Source organism: Astyanax mexicanus, chromosome 18 (genome assembly GCF_023375975.1).
Source record: "Astyanax mexicanus isolate ESR-SI-001 chromosome 18, AstMex3_surface, whole genome shotgun sequence".
Taxonomy (NCBI): Eukaryota; Metazoa; Chordata; class Actinopteri; order Characiformes; family Acestrorhamphidae; genus Astyanax; species Astyanax mexicanus.
The window spans coordinates 11,662,041-11,688,943 of NC_064425.1; the positions used below are offsets into that span (position 1 = coordinate 11,662,041).

At 40.6% G+C, this 26,903-nt stretch overlaps 1 protein-coding gene across 1 annotated transcript in view; it reads right to left on the reverse strand.

Moving 5' to 3' along the window:
* The window catches only part of stard10 (StAR-related lipid transfer (START) domain containing 10), a 53,800-nt gene that overhangs the window by 11,182 nt on the left and 15,715 nt on the right, over positions 1–26,903 (reverse strand). The gene's annotated exons all lie outside the window — the stretch shown is intronic.

Below are 26,903 nucleotides of genomic sequence, written 5' to 3' on the forward strand. Positions count from 1 at the left end.
TTTCAAACATACAGATCCTGTTAAATTACAAGTCAGTTTAGTAATAAAAACAAAAAGCTATTGAGCTGAATGTCTCTAAATGTTTAAATGTGTGCTGTATGAGAAAGAATGTAGAAGAACAGAAGGTGAGAGAAGGAAAGAGTGAGAATGTGAGAGGGTTAATTATTAAGAGAGGAGTTTCGATAAGCCAATGTTTTCCCTTAATGTTCTGTAGAACAAGCCAGTCACATGAGTTTACCATGGTCAGCTCCCTCTCTCACACACACACTTTTCTACACAACAATTAACCCATTTTGCCACGACTGTGGTTTTGTACCTTCTTTGGTTTCTTCTGTACAAGAAAGCTATAGGAATAATAACAGAAATAAGCCAGGTTAATTCCTGGCCCCCATACAAATCTACTTCAAAACTTAATATTTTGCCTGAGAGATGCAATCACCTACAGGCTGATTTTAACTTCTGCATTTGTGTTTCTGCAACTTTGCGTCAAACAGGAATAGGAAAAGCGGGAACACTAAGGTTCCGCAGAACAATCACATATTGGTTGAGCTGTGGGCTCAGCAGACCAACAGATGTGGTTACATTTCTAGCAATGTATACTTCAGATTATGGCTAAAGGGTGGGGCACACTTAAGCAACAGTGTTGGGTCACCGTAGAAGTAGAAATTGGCCTAAAACTTTGGTCCTGCCACTTTTTATTAAAATTTATAAAATTTTTGATTTCTATTTTCTCTCAATTTAGCAATGCTAATTTTCCCACACATGCCACACAGCTGTATATCCCCCTTTACTGATGATGCTACAACTCAAGGAGGGTGAAGACTACCACATGCCTCCTCTGACACATGTGAAGTCAGCCACCGCCTCTTTTCGAACTGCTGCCAAATAGCATCACAGGGCAAACGACTTGGTTCTGATAAATCAGCTCACAGACGCCTTGTGCTAATCAACATCACCCTAGGAGTGATGAGGGAAAAGAGCGCTATTTACCCAACCCAGGGCCAATTGTGCTCCGGCAACTGATGGCAAGCTGCATGACCGGGATTCGAACCAGCGATCTCCCAATCATAGTGCTTTAGTCTACTGGACCCCTCAGCATACCCAAAAAACACATGCTTATCAATTACAAGCAAACAACTCCAAGTACCTAACAGCTCAAACATTCTAAGCAAGGTGATGCACCTATAAGGGGTGCTTCTTTTGGATTAACAAGCCAATAATGATGAATCAAGTAGCAAAGACCATGAACATCATCAGGACCGTCCCTGGAAAGGATATGCAAGAGTTTCCTCTATTGTACAGGACAAGTTCATCAGAGTTACCAGCCTCAGAAAGCACAAGTTCACAACTCCCCAGATAAGAGCACCTAAATGAGTATTTTGGTTTGTTTAACACTTTTAAGTTACTACATGATTCATTTACAATGTAGGAGGAAAAATATTTAAGAAGTTGTGTCCAAACTTTTGGCTGGTACTGCAAATGGTATGAGTTCTACAGAATTGCTAATCTGGTAGATACTCTCATGTAAAAAAAATGAGAACAGTGTTTTCTTTGTATTAAGCAGCAAGAATTTTGTGAACAAAAAGTATATTTGGCATTGCTTAAAAAATTGCGGAAAATCGTAGATTGTCAATCAAGGATAATCTTGGAAACTGTGGACTGTATAAATTAGAGGTATAAATATAGATATCACAATATATTGTATCGTTTTCATTCAATACATTTTTGATATGTGGTGTGAAATGTCCTGCGATATATCGAGTATTACAGATTATTACAGTATCATGATATCATCGTACTGTGATATTGTATCAGGATTTCCCCTGTGCTCGTTACCCTCTTCAGTGTCGGGAGCATTACAAACGATGAAGGGAGTTTTGGAGAGTGTGTGGGTGATTTGTTTCAGCTAATATGATTTTTTTTTTTCCAGCCATGATGTGTGTACACACACCCCACCAGTCTGTAACTGACTCACCAAACGACTTCTTAACTGCATTAGTGTTAGTTAAGCCTGGTGTCTGGAGCCAGCACTGATTTATCTTAGCAGATGTACACAATGGCTGTTTGACCCAGAGCCTAGCACGGCTCTCGCTCCCGATATCTATCACTCTGTGGGTGTCCAGATCTGCTCATGTGCGTGGGTGCGTTCATTTGTCTTCATTTCTTTTATTCTCGCCATTTTTTTCCACTTCTACTTCATTAAAACAGAACAATCCCTTCGCTCTACTTCCTCTATCGGCTTTTTCTTTCCTCTTTTTCCTCTATTCGCCTCAGGACACAGGTGCTCTGTGGAGAACAGATCTACTTTAATGTCCTGGTTTGATGTTTCACCAATCAAACACACACCAAAAAAAACTTTTCTAATTCCAAAGCTCTGTAGCCCCATTCCAGACTCAATATGGGTCATGGCACTCTGCTGCATGTGGGTGGGCGAGGCTGTTTCTGCTAACGGTTATAGATCAGTCGTGATGTTTAGAGCAGTATTTTCAGGCAGGAGTTTATATTTGCTCATAGTTCAAAAATGTCACACTCTTGTGCTTAGCTTTGCTATGGAGCTCATTAAGATACAGCATAAGTCTGAAGGATAGTTAATAAATGTTAATAAATTCCTAATCAAGTAAATATATCTTCAAATGTACTACTCGGGAAACGTCATCCTTAATTTGGCATCTGTACATCACTGTCTTAAATTAAAACTTGTAATTCTATACCAGAATCATGTGTCGCACACATCGCCTTCCTATTTGGAAAAAACTAAAGTTGAATCCAAAATTGTATCTTCTGATTGTTTCCTTCCAAACTGGCAAACAGTCAGCTGACAACTGATATATTACTTAAGTGAGTAATATGCATTTTTGTCACTCATGGTAGTGACCTGCTGGTGTGCCTCAAAACTTTGTCCTGCTGCATAACCAAAGTACGCTTGAGCTCAAGGTCCCAAACCGGATATTGTCCTTTGAAATTCTCTGGTAGAGAAAAGCTGAATTCCTGGTTCCATCTATTACAGCAATTTGTTCAGGTCCTGAAGCAGCCCCAGACCATTACACTACCACCACCATGTTTGACTTTCAGTTTGAAGTTCTTTTCCTGAAATTATGTGCACTTTTGTCTCGTCAGTCCAAATAATATTTACCCAAGTTTCTGGCAATCATCATTATACTTGTTGGTAAATGTGAAATGGGATGTGGGGTTCTTTTTGGTCGGCAGTGTTTTTTATCTTGGAATACCATTTTGACCAGTGTCTCTTATTATTAAATCATTAACACTCACTCAAGAGAGATTTTCAGTTCTTCAAACGTTGTTCTGGGTTCTTTTGTGACCTCCTGGATGAGTTGTTCATGCCCTTTTGGAGTAATTTTGGTAGGCCCACGTTTACTCCATTTGTGAATAATAACTCTCACTGTGGTTTACTGGAGTCCCAAAGCTTTAGAAATGACTTTGTAACCTTTCCAGACTGATAGATGATCAGTGACTTTGTTCTCTTATCTGGCAGTAATCAGGCCTGTTTTCAACAGCCTTAATTCCTCCAAGTTGTAAGGTGAGTTGTATCAGTGAGTACCTTGAGTACCCATGATCCTGTAGCTGGTTCACTGTTTGGCCTTCCTTGGAGAGAATGAGGAAGAGGTTTAATCCATAAAGGAGAAACTTGGAAGTTCAGAACTTTCTGTATGTAGCACATGATTAGTTTTAAATAACTACATGCATTTTTTTTTACAACTGCGCCATTGTCCTTTTCTCTAAAGTCTATATGTGTGGGTAGTTGTATATGTGTGTGTTAGACCTATTAACGTTTGTCTTGCTCTGTGGAAGCGCCTTTTGCAGGTGGTTTGAGAAGGTGTGAAGGTGTAGAGTACAGTAATCTCACAGGAGCTGTAGAGAAGGTGTTATTCCCACCTATCCATCTTCTCACCCCTCCCCTCCGCCCCTCGTTCCCTGCAGCCACCGTTACTCATTTGCTATCATTATCTCTTGGGTCACACTGTCATGGGAGGTAATGAGCAATAAAAGTAAAAGAAATGACGAGAGAGAGAGAGAGAGAGAGAGAGAGAGAGAGAGAGAGAGAGAGAGAGAGAGAGAGAGAGACAGAGAGAGAGAGAGAGAGAGAGAGTCTAGGCAGCACATCGGGAGGGAAAGAGGTGTGGAAGAATCTGAAGTGAAGAAGGGAATGCAGAGCGAGAGAGAAGAAACTAACATTTTACCACAAAAAAAACTCCAAATACCTCAAGAGTGTAACAAAAAGTGTAATATACTTATATTACTGTTGTGGTTAACAAATACGCTGAAGTGCCAAAAGCCATGGAATAGCAGTATGTGAATTGGTCATGACGTGTTACCTCAGGGGACGGCTTGGGAATGTGCACATCTGTGTAGGCTGTGAGGTGCTATCTTATGAGTGAGGCTGGACACTGGCCACTGTGCTCATGGCAAGGCAACATAAATTATTGAGGCGAGTTTGAAGGAGGTCTGATAGTGATAGTCCAATTCCGTACAAGTTCTGCAGAGGGTATTTAACATTCCTCTAGAGAAGGGGTTGGCCATAGGTGGCCCGCAAGCATGAAACATCTGGGGTTGTTTGAGCTTTAATAAACGACAATGAAAAAATAAATAGATAAAATGCTTCTCTGACGACCTTTTGTTTATATTCCTCCCCTGTCTCTCTGTTTTTCCGCCAGTTCTCAGGCTCCTTTTCTTCTTATAAGTGATTTTTTTCCCGGTCGTTTCCTAATTCACTAGCTGTGGCACCGGTAGTGTTTTGGACCATGACCCTGATGACACAGGTTCAATCCTGCGTGAGGAGCGGTGTGTTTATTTATTTATTTTTTCCTTTCTTCCTGTATTTACCTGCTTTAAGATCAACTGTTCTGTAATTGGGTTCAACAACCCTCTGGGCTCGAGAGCTTCCAGTCTGTAGCACTCAATCATCCCATTACACTTAATTTTCCAAAACATTTTTTTTTTCGTGGCCCACCACGTAATGGCTTGGAAAGAATCTGGCAGACGGCCAAACTTCATTGCCGACCCCTGCTCTACGCTCTCTGGGTAAAATATTGAGGATATGAGCAATGTTCAAATAGGAATCAGTTAGCCAAATTCACCCAAACACGGAAGCTAGCAAATATTAGCTTTGTTCTTAGTTCCTTAAAACCCAAATTACATTTTATCAGTTTTAGGTAGACAACAGTACAGTGTCAGCAGCACAGTTTACAGCTAGACTGTGTGGTAAATGAGCGTAACGAGAATTGACTTGAATCTCTAGGTTCCTGCAAAGAACTGGGGGCTCCTCCAAGAACTCAAACTCAATGCATTCCTGATGAGAGCCAGTTTCATCAAGAAGTTCATAGGCTTAGACTTAGTCTTAGACAGCACAGACACAACCTTTATTGTCATTCATAATACACACATGTACGCAGAATGAAATTTTGTTGCATTGGCTCACCCGGAATATACAAAAAAAAAGAAAATTTTTTTTGCTACATTGTATCACAGAATCAGATATAAAAATATATCTAAACATATAGAAATGTAGAAACGTAGCAGCATAAATATTAAATATACGTATATGATGGATAGATTAGATAATGTACATCTGCATAAATTTACATACCTCAAAGGTAGCAGCATAAATACATATAAATAAAGTGACTTATGGAGTTAGTAAGAGTAGATATCTAGTGCACAGTTGGTATATGGCTCAGAGTTTCCTTAAAATCATGTGTTAGGAGTGTAAGGAGTTCAACAGTCTAATAGCTTAGGGGAAAAAACTGTTACAGAACCTGGTGGTCCTGCACTTTTTCGCAAGCCCCCTGTACCTTAGTAACACAGAATAAATATATGATATTCTGTCTCTCTGAATGTTCTGTGTTTGTTATTAACATAACTAATAAATAATTATATTCAGATCCACTGGACTGAGTAACAAACCCGCCCAGCCTGAACTGAATATGCTTTTCTATCATCACATTATGTTCTCAGTGTGTGTGTGTATCTGTGTGGGTGTACGCATGAAGTACTTAATGAATGGGAAAATGATGCTATTTCTGGTAATTCTTTGGGGATGTTGAACCATATGGTATGTGTGTGTGTGTGTGTGTGTGTGCACGAGTGTATAAGTGTGTTTCCACGATGAACACAGCTGTGTGTGACTCTACGTCGATTATAGTAGTGTATTTAACCATGTCAATGCCTATGAGAGAGCAAATGTTTGTGTCTGTGGTGTGGGTTTTTCCATTTGTGCACATTTATTATTGGTATATACACAGTGACATGCCAAATGTCATGGGACATGAGTCTAGTATTGTGTACTGGTAACTGTAACACTGTACATGCAGTATGTGTGTGGAATCTCCTACATTTAATGTAGTTAGTCTGTTCGCATGGACAAAATTTCAGCCACAATAATTACCACCCACTGCACGGCATCTTCCACTGTCGGTGGTAATTTAAAGCCTTCTATGGTATATTCTCGTTACACACATGACACTGTGGATCGTGGAATGTTAATCAATCAATCAGTCACTAATCAAACTTTATTTTCACTTGGTAACACATTGAGGGTAACCCTCATTTTTAATGCAGCCAAGCATTTACAACTTAAAGGGACTCAAAAAATACATTTAAATTAAAACTAAAATCAAGTATTTACTCAGGTGAGCTAAAATAAGGAAAAGCATAATTACAATAAAACAAAAAAAAGTTTTTAGGAATAAATTAGGATTATAATTAATAGAAAAAAATGGAAAAACAAGCAAAAAACAAGATTTAATTAATAATAATTAAAATAATTCCGAATAAAAGGATACGTGGACAAGCTAAAATGTAAAGCAAAAAATAGAGATAAATAATTAGAATAAAAAAAATGAAGTAGCTAAAATCAACACTATGATTGTAAACAGTGACGTAAGTGAAGGAAAAAGGTAAAACAGGGAATACTGGCCATTCCTAATGAGTGCCAGTTTCATCATTATAAGTTTTTTGAAGGCCTTTTTACTAAAATTTTAACTGAAAGTTCTTGAAATTTTTCAGATCGCCTGACCTCCATTTCTTAGTCATTTTTTTCTTTATTTAGTTGAGTAATTCTTGCCATAATATGTATTAGAACATTACTCAAATAGAGCTATTCACTGTATACCAACTCTATCTCTTCACAACTTTACAACTGATGCTCTTTTTGATACAAGTTCAGCACAGCTGTTAACTGAAAGCCTGAATTCCAGGTGACTCTACCTCATAAAGCTGACTGAGAAAATCCAGCCAAGATCCACCCAATCTAAAATATAAAACATATTCTGGTTTAACACCTTTTTGTTTACTAAATAATTTCCTGTTTTTTCTTTATAGTTTGGATGACTTTAGTATTAATCTACAATGCAGAACATTTTTAAATATTGAAGAAAAAAAACACTGAATTTAAGGTGTGTGAACTTATATTGTGAACTGTTATTTAACTGCTTAAGTGAACTATTCAGCTTAACCAGGCAGCACTGCGGACATGGAAAAACCTTGTCAAACTCAAACTGTGTTTGAGTTTTTGGACGATAAGGTTTTTCATTAGAACTCCAGCAGTCAGGTGTTGTATGTTTACCAAGCACCAGGAGAGCAAACTCAGAATAGTGCACACTCACGTTAATACTACTGCTCCAAACTAGCCTTAGAAGCTGAGCTGTATGGCCAAATATGGTCAAGCAGGGAGGGGTGTAAGAAAATACAGATTACTGTATTACTGTACTTTATAACAATGCCTGAACATACTCCTATACTATACATACTATTCATAAGTGTATATAGAGTTAAATTACTACACACACTTATTGCAGATAGTACCTGCAGATGATGTAAATGTATCTAGTAACATCATGACACTTGAAAATAGTGTAGTGTTTGTTTTTATTATATACACTTATAATATATGTATTATATATGTAAATAGCACCTGCCTAAAAACAATCCCCATAAATCTTAAAGATATTTAAATAACTTAAGGTCTCATAAAAAATAACGTCTAGTATGTGTCTTCCATAAAAAGCATGAAATGTCAAACTACCCAACAAACATTCCACAAAATATATGGAGAGCGGACATTCAATTAAAAAAAGATCTTTAATGTAATCAAGAGGAAGATGGGCGATTAAAAGCCAAACAAAGCTGATCTGTTCGAGATTTTGTGCCAAGAGTGGTGTAAGGTCACCCAAAAGCAGTGTGTAAGACTGGAGGAGGACAACATGCCAAGACTCATGAATGTTGTTATTCCACCAAATATTCATTTCTGAACTCTTAAAACTTTATGAATATGAACTTTGCATTATTTGAGGTGTGAAAGCTACACATCTTTTTTGTTATTTCAGCCATTTCTCATTTTCTGCAAATAAATGCTCTAAATGACAATATTTTCATTTGGAATTTGGAAGAAATGTTGTCTGTAGTTTATAGAATAAAACAACAACGTTTATTTTACTCAAACATATATCTATAAATAGTCAAATAAGAGAAACTAATTATTTTAAAGTGGTCTCTTCATTTTTTGGTGGGCTGTTTATGTGTTTAATTGTTCCTATTCATTCATATGTAATTAAACACAAAAGAAAACACAATGGATATTATCAGGAAATATTATGCAAATATTATTGAGGTTATTTTTGTGTAGTACATAGATAACAGAATTATCGTGACAGGCCTAAATGACATAAATTATGTTAATTATTACATTGCATTGCCAGGATCTTGCCAACACACAGCTCTACAAGCAGCTAGGGCAGATTAATATAACTAATGACCTAATAATTACCTACACTTGTCAAATCGTTGCTTTAAGAACAAGTTCAGTGTGTTAAAACCTTTTACACACCTGTAAAACACATGCAAAACACTCTACTGTAATTAAAAAACCTGTAGATGAGCCTAGATATCTGTCTGGAAACATGTGGGTGATCTCCAGTGCAAATAGAAGCCAAATATTACATGATGAGCTCACAGCTGTTACAAATTGAGCGTACTATATAAAGACTCCAGTCTATTATATCTTTCACACCATCACTCACTTTTGCCACATCCATTCTGCTCATTCTGCTTCCATCTTCCTCCCCCACGCTCTCTCTGGTATTGGGTTTCATGTTAAAATTTGATAAGTGGGGCATTCATATTTAATAAATGCAAAGTGCATTCTCTCTCTTACTATATATATATATATATATATATATATATATATATATATATATATATATATATATATATAAGCTATGGACTCTACAAGACCTTAGAAGGTGGTATATATCGTATCCGAGTCCAAGATGCTACAGCAGATACATTAAGTCCTGTAGGCTGAGAGCTGTAGGCCCAATCCCATTTTACCACTTGGTCCTACCATTTGGTGATCCACACATCTAGGGGTAGGGTGTCTTGAGTCTTGTTAGGCTGATTTTTCAGAGGAACACTCAAAACAGAAGGCTACAAGAATCACTGGTAGGATGGAATTGACACAAGCGACCTTACAATAGAAATATAAAATTAGATAAAAACCAATTTTTGCAAAAAAGAAGGCATAAAGAATAATCATATATTGCTTCACCACCCACTCCCTTTCTGAAGACCAACAATAAACCCTCAAGTTAATTAGTTAATCAGCAGCAGTTAGGTTGCTGAACTTTAGCGCTCCATTGCTATAGCTATATCTGTATCAGGTTCTTGAAAGGTTCTCCCTATACTTAGGAGGAGAATTTCACCCTTCCTCTTATAACTCCGTTCCAAGGGGAGGGTTTACACTCGAAAATCCATCCGTCACCCACTATAAATCCTTGAACCCTGATAATTATACATGTTGCCTTGCCATGAGCACACTGGCCAGTTCTATCACTTTCATGCAAATAAACTGCTGCTGGCCATGCTCCATCCAAGTGTTTACCATACATTAGTGTTAGCTTGCGCTAATTGACTAAACACAAACAAGCTAGTTCATGCTTAACTTAACTCATTATTCGAAAGTTCTTACAGTTCGCTGTTGCCACATCTGCTGACTTGCAACAGACAGTTGGTATAGATCCTACCCTCAGATGAAGTCTGCCGGCTTATCCTGCTATGTACTGCCTGAGGTTATTAACCAGCAGACTGAAATGACTAATCTAGTCGTGGGGCTCTGGTAGGGGTTATTGCGTGAGGGGTGGTGCCATGGTGGTTCTATGCAAACGTTCTTATTGCGATGTCACCAAACTCTTTCAGCTGAATCACAGAGGACCTATGTATACATGCCAGAAGTTTATAGGGGCAGTTGAGTGGAAAACACAAAACAAACATGCAAAAAGTGAGTTTTGCATAATATGTCCCCTTTAAGAAATATATTGTGACAGATAATATTTTGCATTATCGTACAGCTCTAGTTATTTGAATCATTTGTTGGATCTGTAAATGCTTATTATACTGAGAAGATAATGAGAGCGAAAAGCACAAGCAGGCAGAATAGAAGAGCGAGGCGGGCGAGTGGGGTTTCCTCCAGCAGACAAAAGTCATCATGAGTGGGAGGATAGATGTGTGTGTATGTACACACACACACACACACACACACACACACACACACCAGTGACAGCATGTGGGCTGGGGGAAGCCCGGTGTCCTTAAGGAGAATCTGACATCCCTTCAAACCACCCACACAGTGATGAGTGTGGGGGCTGATTCCCGAGAAGAACTGAATATAATCATACTCGTTACTCACATCCATACTAACTGAACTGAGATCCAGCAAACACGCCTCTAACATCTCAGACAATTGACAAAAAAAAAATTACAGCATATACGCTCACCGGCCACTTTATTAGGTACACCTTGTTAGTTTCGGATTGGACCCCCTTTTGCATTCAGAACTGCCTTAATCCTTCATTGCATAGATTCAACAAGCTACTGGAAACATTCCTCTGAGAGTCTGGTCCATATTGACATGAGAGCATCACCCAGTTACTGCAGATTTGTCGGCTGCACATCCATGATGCTAATCTCCTGTTCCACCACATCCCAAAGCTGCTCTATTGCATTGAGATCTGGTGACTGTGGAGGCCATTCAAGTTCAAGAAACGAGTCTGAGATGATTCAGGCTTTATGAAATGGAGCATTATCCTGCTGGAAGTAGCCATCAGAAGATGGGTACACTGTGCTCATAAAGGGATGGACATGGTCAGCAACAATACACAGATAGGCTGTGGCGTTGACACGATGCTCAATTGGTACTAATAGGCCCAAAGCGTGAAAATATCCCCCACACCAGGCAGGATGGAGCGACGCTTTTACGTGGTTGATGCCAAATTCTGACCCTACCAGAAATCCAGATTCATCAGACCGCGCATTGTTTTTTCGATCTTCTATTGTCCAATATTTGTGAGCCTGTGCAAATTGTACCCTCAGTTTTCTGTTCTTAGCTGACAGAAGTGGCACCTGGTGTGGTCTTGGTCTTCTGCTGTTGTAGCCCATCCACCTCAAGGTTTGACGTGTTGTACGTTCAGAGATGCTCTTCTGCAGACCTTGCTCTATCAGCACGAACCAGTCTGGCCATTCTCTTCTGACCACTGATGACCCTAGAGATGGTTGTGTGGGAAAATCCCAGTAGATCAGCAGTTTCTGAGATACTTAGACCAGCCTGTCTGCCACCAACAACCATGCCATTTTCAAAGTCACTTAAATCACCTTTCTTCCCCATTCTGATGATTGGTTTGAACTGCAGCAGATCGTCTTGGCCACGTCTACATGCTGCCTTGTGATTGGCTGATTCGACATTTGTGTTAATGAGAAGTTGGACAGGTGTACCTAATAAAGTGGCCGATGAGTGTACATAAACAGATGTGAAACTCAACATAAAACTCAACATAAAACGTGGGGGTAGAGTGATGGTCTGGGGCTGCTTTGCTGCTTCAGGGTCTGGACAACTTGCTGTAATAGATGGAGCCAGGAATTCTGCTGTTTACCAGACAATCCTGAAGGAGACCTGTTCGTGACCTCAAACTCAGGTGTACTTGGGTTCTGCAGCAGGTCAATGACCCAAAGCACACAAACAAGTCCACCTCTTAATAGCTAAATTGAAGTTTTTACACTGGACTTTTCAAAGTCTGACTGAGGTGCTGTAAAATAATCTTTAAAAGGCTGTTCATGCTAGAAAACCCTCCAATGTGGCTGAATTAAAACAATTATGTAAAGAAGAGTGGAACAAAATTCCTCTACAGAGATGTAAAAGACTCATTATCAGTTATCACTAAAGCTTGATTTACTGTTTTTGCAGTCGGTGAGCTCAATTAGAAAGAGCTCTTTCAGTTTAAAGCATTCTTTAAAGCAAAGCATCATCTTCTCTCGGTGAGAACCTACAGTTTGTGATATGATCGATGTTATATAATTATTTATGACTCATCACCTGCTAGATGGCTGCTTCTGCACAAGCTCTACAGTACAAATCAGTGCGGGCGGGCGGGCGGGCGGACGGACGGACGGACGGACGGACGGACGGACGGACGGATCATCCAGCAGCAACAACACAATACAATAAGAAAAATACTCAGACAAATCGAAACACAGAAGAATAGAAAATATATCAGGCTATAAAAAAATATAAATAAATAACTATACAAGGTAAGGATCTATCTGTAAACGGAGCAGTGCAGTAGATGTTGCTAATGGTCATAAATAATTAAATAATTAACAGAGTAAAGTGCAATGACATCGATTACAAAAGTGACTGATGTGACATAGAAATATAATATAATATAAGTATGCATACGTTACAAGACAGTTCTAAAAAGAGAATGTGAAAATGTGAATACCCAATCATGAGTAAGGTATACTTAAATGTAAGCGAGGTTGGGGAAGTGTTAATATAAATAATTAAGTTGTTGAATAATGTCCAAGTGGTGTGCCTGGATTAAACTCAGTCGTCAGCAGCATCCCGTCCCCGATGGGAGCAGTTAAAGGGTCTGATGGCTCTCGGAATGAAGGATTTTCTGAGTCTGTTGTGCAGCTCTGTGACAGCAGTCTGCCACTGAACACACTCCTCTGCTTCATGATGGTGGTGTGAAGTGGGTGACTATCATTGTTCATGATAGAAAGCAGTTTATCCAAAGTCCTTCTCTCAGCTATTGTAACCACAGAGTCCAGCTCCATTCCAACCACTGCCCCGGCCCTCCTGACCAGCTTGTCCAGCCGTGATGCATCTCTCCTCTTCATGTTGCCTCCCCAGCACACCACAGCGTAGAAGAGAATGCTGGCCACGATTGATTGGTAGAACATCTGCAGAAGCTTCTTACAGATGTTAAAGGACCGCAGTCTCCTCAAGAAATAGAGCCGGCTCTGTCCCTTCCTGTACAGGGTGTCTGTATTTGTTGACCAATCCAGTTTGTTGTCCAGCTGCAGACCAAGGTACTTGTAGGTCTTTACTGTCTCCACATCAACCCCCTCGATGGAGACTGGCTGCAAGGGTGGTCCAGACCTACGGAAGTCCACCACCATCTCCTTGGTCTTGGATATGTTCAACTGCAGTTGGTTCAGTCGGCACCAAGCAACAAAGTCATCCACCTGTCTCTTGTACGATGGCAGTGTCATCTGAGAATTTCTGCAGGTGGCACATCTCAGAGTTGTACTGGAAGTCTGATGTGTAGAGAGTGAAGAGGAAGGGGGAGAGCACAGTCCCCTGTGGTGCTCCAGTGCTACTGACCACAGTCTCCGATGTGCCGTCAGTGAGCCTCACATACTGTGGTCTGCAGGTGAGGTAGTCTGTGATCCAGGACACCAGGTGAAGACCCACATTCATCTTCACCAGCTTGTCTCTGAGTGGAGGCTGGATGGTGTTAAAATAAAAAAACATGATTCTCACAGCACTACTCCCCTTGTCAAGATGAGAGTAGGTTCGGTGGAGGAGGTAGATGACTGCATCCTCAACACCAATCTTCTCCCGATATGCAAACTGGAGAGGGTCCAGTGCATGCTGTACCTGGGGTCTGAGGAGTGGGAGAAGCAGTCGTTCCATGGTCTTCATAATTTGCGAGGTCAAAGCTACCGGCCTGAAGTCATTGAGCTCACTGGGGCGAGGTTTCTTGGGAACAGGGACCAGGCATGACGTTTTCCACAGCGTAGGAACCCTCCCCAACTGCAGGCTCATGTTGAAGATATTCGACAAGGGTAACCCAAGTTCAAAGGCGCAAGCCTTAAGAAGTCTCGGGCTCACCTCGTCAGGTCCAGCTGATTTCCCTGAGCGGAGTCTCCTCAGCGCCCCTGTGACCTGGTCTGCAGAGAGGTGGAGGGGGGAGGTGGAGACCTGAGCAGCACTCAGAAGAGGTAGGGAGGTGTCCAGTGGGGCAGAGGCTGAGGTTGCTGAGATAGCAGGACAGACAGAAGCAGGTGAGGATGAAACAGGGCAATCAAACCGGTTATAGAAGAGATTGAGTTTGTTCGCTCTCTCCACACCACCAGCTGTTGCACTATCACTCTTTGGCTTGCACCCTGTGATTGTCCTCATACCGTCCCAAACTTCCTTCATGTTGTTAACTTGTAACTTCTGCTCAACCTTCTTCCTGTAGGTCTCCTTAGCCTCCTTTAAGCAGGACTTGAGTTCACGCTGAATATTCTTCAACTCCTCCTGGTTCTTGTCTTTAATGGCCCTCTTCTTTTTGTTTAAGAGGTCCTTTACATCGCTTGTAATCCAGGGCTTGTTGTTGGCAAAGCAGCGAACAGTTCTTACAGGAACCACAATGTCAATGCAAAAGTTCAGATAGTCAGTTGTGCAGTCTGCTACCCCCTCAATGTCCTCACCGTGAGAGTCCTGAAGCACACTCCAGTCTGTGGATGCAAAGTAGTTCTTCAGGGTCTCCTCTGCCTCCTGAGACCACTTCCTGAAGGAGAGTGTTGTGGTTGGTTGCCTCATCACACAGGGTTTGTAATGAGGCTTCAGGAAAACCAGGTTGTGATCAGATTTTCCAAGTGGGGGCAGTGGGATGGCGGTGTACGCATCACTGATGTTAGCATACAGGAGGTCAATTGTCCTGTTTTTTCTGGTGGGACAGTCCACATACTGGGTAAAAGAAGTCAGTGTGGAGTCCAGCGTGATGTGGTTGAAGTCACCAGAGAGAGCGACAAAAGCATCCGGGTGTTGTGTCTGGAGCCTAGCGATGGTCGCGTGTATGACGTCACACGCAGCCTCCGCGTCCGCTCGGGGGGGCACGTACACACAAACAACAATGGCGTGTGAGAACTCCCGCGGGACGTAATATGGTCTTAAACTCACCGCGAGCAGTTCAACATCCCGGCAGCAGATAGTCTCTTTAACAGTCACATGGCCAGGATTACACCATCTGTTGTTAATGAGGATAGCGAGCCCACCGCCCTTAGATTTGCCGCTCCGCGCGCTGTCTCTGTCCGCTCTCACAGTGACGAATCCGGGGATGTTTACATTAGCGTCGGGGATGCTAGCGGTTAGCCAAGTCTCATGCAAACATAATATCTGCGCCCGGTAGGGGAAGCAACGTATGTTTTGAAATCATCAGCCGGGGGGGTGGGGGGTCTTTATGTGTCGCATAGGCTGCATACTCCCTTTTTGCGCCACTGCTGACATGCCTAATGTAATGGAACAGCAGAACGTACTGTATAATCGGTCACTGGCCAGTGTGCTCATGGCAAGGTGATGAGATTTATGGGAGTTGGAGTGAGGTCTGACAGTGGGACATTTTGTGCGATTTTGTGCCACCTTAAAAGGTGCAGGAGTTTTGTCCAGGCACCTATAACTGCTTCACTGTTTAAGGTAAAAACATCAAACAGGTTTGTGTTACTGTGAAAAAATAACAGACCCATTGAAGGCGGAACTAGTGTGATTTAAGGTGGAAGAGAAACTTGCCAAAACAATTCCTATTCACCTTTTTCAAAGAGGAATATAACAGTAAGGGACAGTTACAGCGTGTATTGGTGTATCTGGGCAGGTTTAAAGTTTACATTTAAAAGTAATAAATGAGTAAAAAAATCAGCATTTGTTCACTTTGCGGGTGGTGGAGAGCCGCTGTACATCTCTAAATATCTTCTTGTGGTTATGGTTAATAATCTATTACTGATTAATAATCAAACAACAAGAAAGATCACTGCTGTTCCCACTGAAGAACAGTGTCATATAATATAGGGAGGTTCAGCTGTGGTCCCATGACATCTGGCATGCCAGCGGATAGCAACCAGGTTCATGGTTACGGCAGCGATGAGCTGTAGATTCTTATCGTTTTTATATAGTGACTGTTTTTAAAAGGCTTCTACAGAACAATGGCCTCTCTTAACAGTTGTGGTTTAAAATGCAAACACTGAGATCGTATCTTTCATACTGTTCGAGTTTTTAAGTATCGACACCACGCCTTTGTTCAGAGAGCTGCTAACCAGAACATTTACACCTCTTGCCTCGGTTTTACAGGTGTCAAGCTTCGCCCATGCTAAAGAATCATCTCTTACCATGAAGTAAACTTGCAAAACCAGAAAAGAAATAACCACATCCAACTATAAATTCTAATCCCAGCAAGAAAAACAGAGAGAGTGTCATTTTGATCATTTCAGTCTGCTATTTGAGAACCTCAGGCAGTACACAGCAATAAGCCAGTAGACTTCTTCTGAGGGAGGGATCTGTACTCACTGTCAGTGGCAAGTCAGCAGATGAGGAAGATGTTAGTTTTTTTCACATAATGAGTTTTAATGTGCTTCTATCACATTTAAGCATAAACTAGCTTGTTCACGTTTTGTTATTTAGCACAAGCTAACACTAACATGTAGTAAACAGCCAGCGTATTATTCATTACATCTTATTTGCATAAAAGTGACAGAGCCCTTAAACGGCTCATTCGGAAAGGGACTGAAACTGGTAAGAATAGAGCTGGGAGATCTCTTTATATCAGAGTGATTTTGTGCAAAGAACTTTGTAAACATATTTAGTTTATATAGACCACATACCTATTCTAACAAGCGTAATTAGAGTAGAGTAATAGGAAAAATAATCATCAGTTTAGCTGACAACCAAAATTACAATCATTAGTTGCAGCCCTAACATTGCAAACCTAGTTCTACCACAGTCAGTCAAGATCTTTACTGAATCAAGGACCATAAAATTCAACTTTTACTCAACTTCATCAACCCGTAGCAAATTTTTTAAGGTAGAAATTCACACCAACGTTAAAAAGCCTGTCACAATAACTAGATTATTGACGTATCGTTTAATAAATGGACATGACCTCAATTATTTTAATAATCGTGATATCTTCCATTGTGTTTACTTCCAGACAGACACGGACACAGGGAGTAAATTTACTTAAAAATGTCCTCCAACACCACCGAAAACAAACTTAAAGAAACATAATAACGGCCTAGTGTGGCTCTAGTTGCTTAACTTTAGTGTCTTAGGTTCATATCTCTCGAGTGTAGGCTGAGGCAGGGTTCAACGCGGGCCAGCTGGGGCAGACCGGGATATGCAGTCATGGTGTGGGACAGACCCACGGTTTCCCTGCCTCCGCACTTCGCAATGTGTGTGCACTTATATATACACTACTATAACCTACTTTGGTTCCAGCTGGGAACTTTTCAGGTTCCAAAATTAGGTGTGTGAACAGGAATGGAAAGTTTTTTTGTCTATAAAGGGTTAATTTCTTTGTTATGATATGTTATCATTTTATTAGTGCCAAATTAAACATCTATCTAAACATCTAAACATGCCAACAATATCGTTTATCTCAATAATTTCTGGGACAAAATACTGTTCGCATAAAATTATTGTGACAGGCCTACCAGCGCTTCACCACAAAGCTCTACTCTAGTCATTTTTCTTGCATTAATCTCACCAGTCACCAGTCAAGGTGTCTGTCTCAGATCAGAGAAGCCCAGCTTGCAGGCTGTTTAAGAGCTTAGCGTAAAGAATGCTGTAACTCAGGTGAGCAGTTAATCTACAGAAACGAGGAGTATGTAAATGAAGTGTTATCTGGGGAAGCTGCAGGAACCCTGTGGGCGGTTTTAATCGGCGCAGTTTCAGCAGAACGCTTCCTCAGAAAACGACTGAGCGCTCACGGGGAAATACGGCCGCGATCGTTATCAGCTATCCTATCATCGCTCGAGAGACAATGGACCAGGGTCAGACCAAGAGAGAGTGCTCGGAGGGGGGAGGGGCAGTGTGTACAGAATGGATTGGTCCAGATCACTCTAGGGATGCAGCACTGCAGCAAAGGGAGTGTGAGGCATGTGTGTGTGTATGTATGTCAGTCACAAGGCAACACACTTCACAGGGCTCTTAGTAGACTTATCCAAACCAAAACACACAATATCAAAATACATGGAAGCAGAAAGAAAGACAGAAAGAGAGAGAGAGAGTGAAAGAGTGTCAGATAGAAAAGGTGAGTAATAATTATGATTAATATCCCAACCTGTTAGTAGCCAGAACTGAAAACGATCAGCCAGAATTAAGATCAAATTCAGGCAGCTATACCATGAGGGCTAGTCATTAGGTCTGCTCCCCACTTCAGTCCATGTTTAAAGACAGAAGGGTGTCAGAAATTACATAAGTGGGCATAAGCGCACTTTAAGGCACACCGGATCATAAGGCACAACATCAATGAATGTCTATTTTCTAGACTTTTTTTCATACATAAGACGCACCAGATTAAAAGCCCCATTATCTGACAATAGTAAAGAACAAAAGTACAGTTAACTGAGTAAGCTAAGTAAACAAAACTCTAATTCTTAAAAAAAAAAAGAAAACGTTCAAACAAGTGCTGGATATTAATCTATACAGATTTCTCTCCTGAAAACCTTTTTTTGGCTGAGTATTAACAGTATTTATTAATTTATTTATTAACAGTAAGCTTAGATTTCCAGATTTCCACTAAGGCTGGGTGCAGCAGCATTAGCCTTAGTGGTTAACCGCTAGCACTAGCTGCGGTTCTCGCTAGAAAAAGTTTGCCCAACAATGCTACACTGAGAAACCATACGAGCTTCTAATAATCTCCGCTGAACGGCCAAAGAGCAAGCGCTGCGGTTAGCGGCTAATGCTAATGCTGCTCCAGCAGTGCTAGCTAGGGTAAGCAGCAGGCTAAAGGCCATTACATGGTGGCCACAAAAAAAATCTGTTTTGTAAAATGAAGTGTAATGGGATGGAGTGCTACAGACTAGTAGCTCTTCAGCCCAGAGGGTTGTTGAACTCAATTGCAGCTAGGTGCTTTAACAAAGGGTTGAGCCGAAGGGTTGAGTAAAGGGTGGAGCTATTTCCAGAACTTATGAGACTCTATGTACTGTGCTGTTTGACCAACTTTGCCCTGTGAAGGTTCATACAAGCAAGGCAGTTATCGATGCTCAGATAAAAAATAAATAAAAAAAAAATATATAAAAAAACAGCATGAAGCTCGTTAAGTAAAGCTGCTGTTCAGTGTTTTGGTTTCTTCCAAAGCTCATTCTCATCATACTCTGAAGCTCCAGTTTCGGCCGAACGGTTTCTCCAGTTTCAGCACTTTGCCTGTTATTGTTCTGTACTGCTGCATCCCTGAGGAGAACACGGGTCAGCAGAGAATGTGCGCACACACGCACATACACACACGCACATACACACACACAGAAAAAACTCAATGCACCATAATCTAAAACGCCTACAATTCTCACCACTACTCACTCACGCACTCACTCTTTTTTAGTCTCTCTCAAAAACACACCAAACACAAGAATAAAAGACAAATATAGAATAAAAGAGAGGTAGAGGAGTAGAAATGTACAAGCTGTACAGGGCTAGGATAGTAACGTTAGCAGAGACAGAGGTAGGGAACTTAGCAATAGCATTTGCTTGTTTACACAAAGTCTTGCAGCCTATTTCTGTGTAAACAAAAACTGAATTAGAAAAAGTGGTCTAAACAATAACATTTTTTTTTTTTTTTTTTTTTTTTTACACTTTCAAGTCTCCATACTTCATATAAGCAGATACTTAAGAATCCAGTAACAGTACAGAGTACTTCATATAAGCAGATACTTAAGAATTCAGTAACAGTACAGAGTACAGTACTGACAGTCACATGAGGATGTGGTATCAGTATCCAATAGAGGTGGGACAATATATTGATTTTGCTATATATCATATCGATAGGATTGTTCCAGATTGTATTGATATATAATATAATTTATTTAGTGATAAAAAGAAACCTGCAGATTTTTTTTTCTTCTTCAATTTTTATCTTGATGCATCTTCACCTTCAGACACCCCCTCCAGACATCTTGTAGAGGGTGCCATTTAGTGTTTGATCATAATGTTTTATAACTGTTCTGATCTCGTCAGTTAGCCCCACAGTCCAGCAGCAGCAGCGAATGGGTTGGCTCTTCTTTTTGGAGCGAGTTAATTTGCATGTGAATCAAGACGGGGATCTTAAACAGGTAGTGCAGTCCCGGGTGTAACACTGTGTTTGCATAGCTAACTGCCACTTGATGTAAAAGGGCTCTTGTAAGATTGTAGCAGAGCAGAGCTCTCAGTGCAGCAGAGTGAGCTGTAGTTTTCACATTGAGCAGACATTCACGTCTGTCTTCCTTTCTCTGTCTGTTTCTGCTTATCTGGCCTTTCCTCTGTCTGTAACTGTACCACCTGCTCTCATTAGTAAGAACACACACACACACACACACACACACACACACACACACACACACAGATACATTAGATGTAATGAGTAGGTGCTTGTACTACTATCCTCACCACACTGAGCAAAGTGTGTAGAAAACACACACACAATTACAGGCAAGCAAGATAAATGCTGTATCAGGAGAAAGTACATTCATTTAACCCAAATTAAATGTGTATTACAAGTGGAATACCAAATTTTAGGATTGGGTAGTTAGGTTGGGTAGGACCAGGTATCAGTACTTAGTATTTGTATATTCTTGAGGATCGAGCATTGGAACTAAGAATTGACAGAGTGGTGAAGACCAGATATTGACACCCAAAACTGCCAAATGCTTGGGGCGTACTCAGTACTGTAAGATATTTAATTACCAGGTATCAGTACTGACAGACACTTAAGGATAAGGTATCTGTATTCAGTACAGGCAGAAACTTGGTCAGTTACTGAGGCTCAGTACTGGCAGGTACTTAAGGACTGGGTATCAGTACTCAGTACTGGTAAATACTTAAGGACTGGGTATCAGTACTCAGAACTGGCAAATATTTAAGGACTGGGCTTCAGTACTCAAAATTGACACTTGATTATGTTTTGAGACTAGGGTTGCAGCGGTAACCGGTTTCACGGTATACCATGGTATTAAAATGCATGGTTATCATACCGTGTGTGTTTGCTTATTACCGGTAAAACGCATGCCAGCGGACAAACTCACCCGCGCATGCGCAACTCTGCTCCGCTTCAGCTACTCAGCACACAGCGGTGAGAACAGCAGAAAGTGCATCAGACTAAACAAATCTCCGTCCGCCTAAAAAAAGACTAAACTAAAATCAGCAGTGTGGGACTATTTCGGATACCCGCCGAACGCACCCGAGGATGGTTATCCGATTTATAATCAATGTGGCCGTAAAGTCACAGCTAAAGGTGAACATACGTCAAACCTATTCTCCCATCTCCGAGAACACCACCCCGCTGTGCAGCGCAAAGTATGTGTTTAGTTTTAATCTGAACCTAAATAAAACCTCTTTGTAGTGGTGCACAACCCATGCGGTAAGCGCCCGCAAAAGCGCTGAGTTATCCGAAATTTGGGCACGCAGGTACAGGCGTGAAGTGCGTGCTACGACGGATTCACGTGTCCGTGTAAAGGTCCTGGCCGGACTGGATGTGAAAGACGCCATTCATTTACATGCGTTCATTTTCTAATTCTGACGTGCCTGTTTTTCATATGCTAAAACCAAACTCGGTGTGAAAGCCTTAAAATAGAAATCTCTATTGTGAGGATCATGTCAGAAATAAATCCCCTCTTTCTGCAGTATCTGGTTATATACCAACTTGGCAGTAAAACGGACGTTTACAACAGTTGTTGATCAGACACTGACCCAGGCTCAGTTTATCAGATAATAAATAATTTAAACTTAAATAATTGTACTGAATATTTTAAATACAGGACCTTTACTTATTAGAGTACATGTAATGTGTATAACGTGTGTGTGTGTATGTGTGTATATATATATTATATACACTCTTAATGCCCTTAAGAGTAGTGCAAAAACCTGGTTTCCTTCACCTGATGGTGTACACCTTATTTTTTTTTTTAAGGAGACATTAAAATTATAATTGTTCCAGGTTTCTACAATAAATAGTTAATTGAACAAAAAACCTTTGTTGTAATTTCTTTAAGGGTGATACCGTGATAACCGTGATACCGCGGTATTTTCTGAGACGGTTATCATACCGTGAAAATCTCATACCGTTGCAACCCTATTTGAGACTAAATACTGGCAGATACTGGGTATCAGTACTGGCAGTTACTTAAGTCCTGAGTATATGTACTAAGTATTGTCAGTTACTTGAGTTTAGAGTATCAGTAATCAGAACTGGCAGTCACTAATCAGGTATCGAGGCTCAGTACTGGCAGATACTTAAGCACCGGGAGTCAGTACTCAGTAATGGCCAACACTTGTGTAGATATCGAAGCTCAGTACTGGCAGATACTTAAGGACTAGATATTTGTAGCGAGTACTGGCAGTTACTTGGGTTTAGGCTATATGTACTCAGAACTGGCTGTTCCTTTAGTTTAGGGTATATGTACTCAGTACTGGCATGGGTTTAGGGTATATGTACTCAGTACTGGCAGTTACTTTGGTTTAGGGTATATGTACTCAGTACTGGAAGTTACGTGAGTTTTGGGTACATGTACTCAGTACTGGCAGTTCCTTTAGTTTAGGGTATATGTACTCAGTACTGTTAGTTACTTGGGTTTAGGGTATATGTACTCAGTACTGGCAGTTACTTGAGTTTTGGGTACTTGTACTCAGTACTGGCAGTTACGTGAGTTTTAGGTACTTGTACTCAGTACTGGCAGTTACTTGAGTTTTGAGTATATGTACTCAGTACTGGCAGTTACGTGAGTTTTAGGTACTTGTACTCAGTACTGGCAGTTACTTGAGTTTTGGGTATATGTACTCAGTACTGGTAGTTACTTGAGTGTAGGGTATCAGTATTCAGTACTGGCAATTACTGGAGTTTAGGGTATCAGTACTTAGTACTGGAAGATGATACCATGATTGGTATCGTGACTCAAAATTGGCATATACCTAAAAAACTTTCAGATACTTCAGGATATCAACATTAACATATCAGTATTATTGCAGAGTATTATGAACCACTTCACTAGGGATCCATCATTATAAGTACTAGCAGTTAGTTAACTTTTAAGTATCTGTATTTAATATTGGCAGGTACTTGAGGATCGGATATCAGTACTCAGTATCGGCAGATACTAAAGAATCGGGTACCAATACTTGGTATAGACAGATACTTAAGAATCTGATATCAATATTTGAGGACCAGATACCAGTGCTCATGTAGTGGATTAACCAGAGGATTTCTTCATTGCTTGGACACAAACACACACTACCCCCACTTTACGGCCTATAAGGAAACTTCGAACCCAGAACACTCTAAAAAAACCTTGGAGTTATCTTTTTCAAACAGCCTTAAATTTCAAAATGACATTTCCTGACTATTTCTTCACTCAGCCTCGCTCGAGAACCCTAAATGCAAGTCAGGGTAAACATTTTTAAATTCTTTTTTGACATTCCTTCAGACGCTGTCAGTCGTAAATCTGGATTTAGGACCGTTAATGTTTAAACATCTGGAACTGTGCACAATTGTGGTTTTGCCAACAGCACAATCACCAGGACAAGGACGGGACTACGGGACTTGAGAGAGGGTTCAAAACTTAATGAATGCCTTGGAAATTGTAAATTCACCAAATATATTATACCAATTTAGGGGTTTGTGCTTTCTGCAACCACTTAGAAATAAGATTCATGAAGTTAAAATGAATGCTCTTAGCTTGGAAATTACATTCCCAACACCAACTTCACCAACTTCCCCCACGGTCGTAAATTCCGACGACAGCCGCTTATCTAAACACAGCAGAGGGAGAGGAATTTCTCACTGAGAAGATTTTGCTTAAAATACATATATATTGACTATATAAAAAAGGTGTTTTATAGAATGTTTACTAGATAATGGTATATGTGTCTGGTATATGGTATATGTGTTTGGATGTGTCCTGATTAAATTCTCCTACACATTCAAGTCTGAATCAACAAGGTTTAACTAGCATTTGATAATTTAGCTTTATTTGGTTATCAGTGGTTTAACCATGTATTATCTTTTAAGTGATTTAATTGGGTTTAAATAATAACATGACTCTTGATCTCTTTCTGACAGAGTACCATCCATCATTGTATTCCTAAGATTATCTTGAGTATTACAAAACTGTTTGTGGGCAAAATATATATATATTACATTTATTGTGATTCAATTGTAAGATTGTTGTTTCCTGAATTTATCCTCACAAACTGATATGCTGAAAAATGTATTTTGATCCACTGTTTAATTGAGTTTTCTTTTGGTTTGATCTATTAGAAAAATTCTGAAGCATGCTGACCATGTGAGCGAGGGGGGGGTTTTATGGCCCTTTGTGAATCCCCACCAAAGTTTGAAATTGCTCCTAGACCAATCAAAACACAGACATTTGGGCCACAGGGCCAATCATAGCTCAGGGGCCAAACAGGCCACAGAGACTAATAGTAAAACTGGGCAGACACAGTTCAGTTTCCAGTTAGAGTTTCCAGTTCAGTTTGGAGTTGAGGAGAGTGGAAGAAGATGGGTTGAAGGAAGCAGTTAGAAGAGAGAAGTTAGAGGAGAGAGGTTAGAGAGGGCCTAGAGATGAAGAAAGGATAAACTGTTAGTTAGTCATCTTAGGTTAGTTTTCTTAGACTAGTGCATTTAATCTTCTTCAAGCATAATGGTATTAGTTATCCTAGTTTAAATAACTAAGCTATTTTATGATCTACGGAGTTCTCCTGCTTGCCAAGATAGTTAATATAGTTCAGTAAACCAACTAGACCAACCGACGGATCACCGAGAGGGTACGCCAGCCGAGCCACCTCCAGGGAAGGCTTTCCCTGTGCAGAGACTAGAAGTGGGTGTCGACCAGGTGCGCCGCTGGCCCACAGAGCACCATCTTTACCCTGCGGATGGGTCCACACTGGACCTTCTAGGGGTGCAGGATGTCAGCCGAACAAGAGGTTTAAACAGCGGACCGAACCGATGGGGACCCCCCTTTGTAGACGTCTCAGAGTAAGGCAGTTTGGGTATTTCTCTCAGTAATTGGTGTTTTGGTTGGTCAAGTCTAGTTTGGTTATTGTCCTTAACTCTTTTCTTAGTATAGATTCATTTTTAGTTATTTGGCGAAAGGGATGATCTTTGTAGGCCGTAAAATATCTTACTTATCTACTTATTTTAGTGTTCTCATTTGATTAGTTCGACCTCATTACATTAAGACCCTTATTTAGAAATATTCACTTAATAGTTCTATTAATCTTTATTCCTTTCATACCAGTATTATAACGTGTTTGTTCTTTTATTTTTCATTTATTATTCTACACTATGATTTGATATCTAATGGCTACATTATGACTTTTTAATTAATTATTTACTCATATCTGTGTGATTTAATAAATACTTTTATTTTACAAAACCTGTCATTTCAGTGTGTTTTTCTGGGTAACTTGGTTATGAAAATTTCTGTCACCTGTAGAAACCACACCCTGAGATGTCTTGTGTTATTAATTAATTTGATTAATTAATTAATTAATTAATTAATCTAATTAAATTAATTTAATAACTGGCGCCCAATTAAAAATATTTCAACATCTCAATTAGCACCAGGTATTAAACCACTGAGCCCGCTACATAATTGGCTCGCCAACGTGGGGCAGGATTATATTCTTATTGGTTCTCCGCCGCGAGACCAGAATATATACACATTTCATAACCAGTTCCAGAAAATAGCGCTGTAAGTTGCAGAATAAAGTGTATTTTGTTGTTATTATTAAATGCGTTAGCTGCTGGCTAGCTGGCCTAGCTGGAGTTAACTGCATAAACCCAGCGTGTTAGAAACACACGTGTTTTTGTTTACAATTCAGGACTGGCCAGTCCCCTGTCTGTGTCACGCGCACAGTCCCCCGCTGTGTGTGCGTCGCCCGCACGGTCCCCTGTGTGTCTGTATAACGTGTACAGTTGTGTGTGTGGTACGTGAGCGCTCTTGAAAACATTACTCTTATTTGTAAAATAAGCTTGGTTGACACACCGCCGTGTGTGGGCAACCTTAAACCCGGGTGTATATACGTGTATATACGTGTGTACTTACATAAAGTTCGAACTGTTTCCGGTAAAATAGACATATTTTGCCAGTGTTGATCTGATAAGGCCTTCGCGCAGCTTTGAGTCGCGAATTTCCGGCTCATTGACTCCGCGCTCCAGTTAAAACTGCCGGTTTTTGCGCGAAATCCGTAAAATCCTGCAGTACTGGACACTTCCACGTGCGTAAAAGAGTAGCTAACTTTTACGTAACACCACCCTGAGTGGCAGGAAGTCTATTGTGTGCGTGATTAAACTAACCACGCCAGGATGTAAATCCTCTTTGCTCATCTTGTGAAGTGTGTTGCTGCTGTGTTAAACTTTAGGACAGCCGAGTCCTTCTCCTCTGCTATTCACAGTCGACTGAGTCAGTCAAATCTGCTGACCAGGTCCCAGACCCAAGGGGCGGTCCTTAACGTGGCATCATCAGTGGGCGTGACCACTCCCACCAGTCGGCCTCTGCCACCATCTGGTGGACAGACTGACTATTTACACTCAAACTCAAAGCGTGTTTTACTACCCCTCACCACTAGGGGGGGTACACTGCCACATCGCCATCTGGTGTTTGATTTGGGT